This window comes from Berghia stephanieae, chromosome 3, assembly GCF_034508935.2.
Source record: "Berghia stephanieae isolate SIO BIC M18660-M18661 chromosome 3, UCSD_Bste_1.3, whole genome shotgun sequence".
In the NCBI taxonomy this organism is placed as follows: domain Eukaryota; kingdom Metazoa; phylum Mollusca; class Gastropoda; order Nudibranchia; family Aeolidiidae; genus Berghia; species Berghia stephanieae.
Window position 1 is genome coordinate 37,938,226 of NC_088362.1, and position 5,000 is coordinate 37,943,225.

General features: G+C 39.7%; 1 protein-coding gene across 3 annotated transcripts in view; it reads left to right on the plus strand.

Moving 5' to 3' along the window:
* Positions 1-5,000, plus strand: part of LOC144967682 (uncharacterized) — a 101,704-nt gene that overhangs the window by 94,108 nt on the left and 2,596 nt on the right. The window lies entirely within an intron of this gene.

Genomic DNA, 5,000 nt, shown 5'->3' on the forward strand with positions numbered 1-5,000 from the left:
GAACCTAATTTAGTTATTAACAAACGGGTGCCATTTAGGAGGCCTGACTTAGGATTTATATTTCTAAGCAGCATGACTGACGTGTTGGCTTTCAAATGTAATGCATGTGGAGTAAGTCCGAGAGGTGTAAGTTCGTTCAAGAATTCAATCGGGTATAAGTTGATGTCAGAGTCACTTTGAATGGAATCAGCACTGCGATAAATTTGTTCAGTTGATGAGGTCAACCTGGACAGAACGGCTGCATTTATTTTGTCAACATTTTCATGGGTTGTAGTCAAAATTGCTCTCTCTCTCTCTCTCTCTCTCTCTCTCTCTCTCTCTCTCTCTCTCTCTCTCTCTCTCTCTCTCTCTCTCTCTCTCTGATAGATAACGTTCATCTGCAAAGTTCAGATTCAAATCATTGTATACAGCATTTATCAAGCATTCTGGGTCATTTTCAGGAAGGCATAGCGCTGTAGGTAATTTAACAGAAGACTTTCCTATTTCGCTGAAAACCGGCTCTGTACCATTTCCGATGCGGAGAAGCCAATTTGCAAAACAGTTATTGTCATCAGTAACCCTCATGTTCTTGTTCAGGTGAAAAATGGTGACAAAATTCCAAATAATTGACTTAATAAGTGTGACACTTAATATATCGGCTTCACTTCCTTTGTTAACAACAGGTAGAATTTGCCGAAAATCCCCTCCAAGTACAATCACTTTGCCCCCAAAAGGTTTTGAACTGCCTGTTATGTCACAAAATGTCCTGCTCACACATTCAAACACACGCCTGTCCATCATAGGTGCTTCATCCCAAATTATGTGAGAACTACTCTTCAGTAACTTAGCTGTGTCTGATTGGCGACTGATGCTACAGGTGCTGTTATCCGTTATTGGAATTGGAATTTTGAACGTTGAATGTGCTGTTCTACCACCGTGCAATAATTCTGCAGCAATTCCAGATGATGCAACAGGTGTAGCTGAAAGTCCTCGACCTCTGATTTCTGCAAGCAGCGTGTTATATACATAGGTTTTGCCAGTTCCACCAGGGCCATCGATGAAGAAGACATTGGTCACCCGGTCTTGTTCAGGTACGTCAATTGCATCCAAAATGGCAGTAAATGCTAACTGTTGGTCATGATTCCTCTTCATTTTTCGACTGTGTGCAATTTGTCGTTGCTCATTTGGATCCCATACTTGACAGGCAGTTGCTATGATTCTGTAGACTCAGGCAGTTGATAATCTTTTAATGATCTATTGTGAATCATAAGAAGCCTGTTAACGTCTTCAAGTGTCTTACTAACGCAAGCTTCAGCAGTCATACTTTCAACATGAGAATAATCTTCAGCTAGCTGGTCGTGAAAAGTATTCCATAAGGAAAAAGGATCTGTGGGGTTGCAAAAGATCAAAATCGTGACAAAAAGCTGTCGGAGTTGACTTGCTGAGGCAACAAATGCTGATTCTGCGATGCAGTTTATCCACTCATCATCGTCCTCCAATAAACCCATAGCAGACGCGGCCTGTCGAAAAGTATGGTGTAATGTTCCTACTTCTGATCTCTTTAGGTCTTCAAATGATTTTGCTCCCCTTACATGCTGCAGCAATAATCTAAGAAAGAAGCGCTCCCCTTCTGTTGGATGGGCGCTGTACATTCTACCGATTCTCTGTCTCTTCTTCCAAATGCACGTTCTACTATCCCATGTGTATTGTTCCGGCATATCACTATACAGTAGAGTATTAGCTTCAGGGTTATTGCATTCTCCTTAAACCATGCCGTTAGTGTGGTGTCTTTCAGTCTCCTTACAGCTTTTTCCGCATGCCCTTCTCTGTAAGTTGCAGACTGCTGGTTTTCCAAGTGCAAAGCTAAACGTTGAACTGCCGGGTATCGGTCTTGCATGTCAAATTGGAATAATCTCCAGCAAGATTCACTTGCTGAAACATAACGTGCATCAACAAATCTCCTAATTTCATCACCTTGTTCCCCTTGGAATTCTACCATGACTATCATGTCCTTTGTACACATACTTATACATGTATTTCACCGCTTTTATGCTGTTGCACACCTCAAGATTGATATGTGCTATGGGACAACCCATCTATTGTCAAGGGCAATTCCTCTTTTGAAGATTGATTTTCCATCATTACGTCTCTGATACAGGGGATAAGTGGAGTCATTTGTATGTGTCGTCTTACTGAATGATTTTGGAAATCTCTTGGAACACTTGCCATCTTTCATGCATGGACTGTTGGGATTGGCCAGGCCACAGGGACCATGCATCATGTGTTTTGAAACTGAATTCTGTAATGTTTTGTTTTGTGGAATTTCTGCACACACCAACCTATCAATATCTTGAGTAGTTATGGGTTTGGCACTGCGATCAAGGATAATCAGGATGTGAGAATGTGGTAGGCCTCTTTTTTTAAATTCAATGACCTTCACATATGCTAAAACTTTGCCAAAAAGTTCTTTTTTAATTATCTCTTCCATCAATGCCCCTAATTTCATTTTAAAGACCCTTGCGACTAAATCTGGTTGGTCTGCAGTTCCTTTGTTATCTATGGCCAACATGGATTACAGGTCACAGTAAGGAATAAGTCTGGTTTACCATATCTGCGAACAATTGACATTGCATCTTGGTATAATTGGAGCATGTTTCTTGGACCCCCTGTGACTGAAGATGGCAAAACAATTTTGGTCCCTACTGTAGCTCCATGTGCGCCACCTCGATACACTGCATCCACGAGTCCTTGACTCGTAATGACTGTTGATTAAATCGAATGTATTGCAGGCGTTGCTCTTCAACTTTAGCATACTGATCAACACAATATTGTTGCAGGAGACGACCTCCGTGCAAGATTACATTAAAACTATCTCTCTCCATAAGTCGATAAGCATAAAATAATGATGGACTGACCTGACCGGTTTCTGTTAAATTTAATGTTGGGCACCCAACCTTCTCCTTTTGGAAAGAAGAGCACATAATGCAACGGATCAAAGTGAGGATGTGTTTCACTGATACGCATAATTGACTGTTGGTTTGGATGGTCATCTGATTTGCGGTATAATACAATATCCCTCCGGTTACTGCAGTTGATAGGGTTATTTGGGAGCAAAACAGCAACTTCTGAAGCGGTCGGTAAATTATATCTACGGGGATCTTTTGATGAATATGCTCGCAGCACCATTCTAATATCCTTCCCTTGATCTCCAGCATCTTCAATAGCTGCAGCGGCATGCTTATATAATTCAACAAAGGGACTAACCGTAGCCATGATGGTAGATATAGTTGTCAAAATATCAGTATTAAGACTTCTATTCCAAAAAAGTTGGGAAAATTTTGGTCTATCATTATCACTGTTTGGTTGAATATGACCTATTCTATGGTAGACGGTACCACTAATTCGGAAACAGTATATCCCAGGAGGCAAGAAATCTTCGTGTACACCCAAGGAGGCGAATGCAAACATAGAATTGTAAGCACGGATGTGTTCTCGAAAATGCATAGAATTTATGTCGTTACCCTAGTAAAGACTCTTTATATTATCCGGAAGGGGTTGTAAAGGTGCCAGTGATACTTCCCCGTTGGCACAGCATAGCGAGGTTGATTCACCGTGCCATAGTTTTGCTGAACAAAAACGACAAACTTTGTTCATGCGTCCTGTGTTGTGTGGTGAGATAAGAGGTATTGTAGTTGTATCCTGTTCTTGATCTGCAGCTGATGTAATTTCCACTGTTTGAGCTACATTTTGTTGAGGAGCAGTTTCTGTATTATTAGTATTAGTAGTACTCGTAGAAGTGGCGGAAGTAGTAGTCGTAGAAGTATTAGTAGATCTAGTTTTGGTTCGAGTTTGAAGTGGAGATAAGACATGAGTTTCTTCCTCTTGACCTGGAATGTGAACTACATCTACGTCAATACTGTGTGGTTCTTCAGCTTGGCGTACACATCGGCCTGAATCATTTTCTTGATTAGCTTGATTACTATTAGATGCATATTTTAATCGACGTGGTTGTCGTCGCTGCCATGCTTTATTCGGCATGATTTTGGTTTATCAGTCAGTAGATATTTATATCAATACGTCCCAAGTCTTTACCACGTTTTACTTGGGAGGCCTTCCGAAAGCCCCTACAAAGGGAAACAACTTTAATAATATATTCCCTCAACTAACCCCAAGAAAAAATTAAACCTAGTACCTTTAATTAACCCTAATAGGAAAAACAAACACCATAGCAGTTATGACTAACCCTAATAGGAAAAAAAATCATCCGATCTCGAGCTAACCCTAATAGAAAAAATGATGACAAATTGAATAAATAAACGCCTGACAAAAGATCAAAGATGAAAATACAAATTGAAAGAATACTGGGGATGTAGGAGCTTTCGGAATGTCTCCCCTTTACTTAACTTATGCAAAAACGAACACCCTAGCAGCTTTAATAAGACTTATGACTAACCTCTCGAGCTAACCCTAATAGAAAAAAACAACTCTCGGACTGCTTTGCACTACCTTTCAATACTTAACAAATCAAAATGGCGGCCGAAAATCAAAACAATGGTCAAATTAGGAAATTTTAAACTTTCACAAATCTATCAAGGTTTGTTCTAGAATTTTTAAAATACTTCTATATAATGACAAATTGAATAGATAAATGCCTGACAAAATATCAACGGTGAAAATACAAATTTAAAGAATACTCGGGATGTAGGAGCTTTCGGAATGTCTCCCCTTTACTTAACTTATGGAAAAACAAACACCCTAGCACCTTTACTAAGACTTATGACTAACCCTAATAGAAAAAAAATCCTTCGATCTCGAGCTAACCCTAATAGTAAAAAAAAAAATCAAAATGGCGACTGAAATACCTTCATGTGATCAAGTGAATAATATCACTATGAATGCCACGATTTGCTGAAAAATGCCAACACACACACACACATGTATACACCACACACAACACACACATACAAACACACACACGCGCACACACACACAAACATACACGCAATTAGTACATACTAATA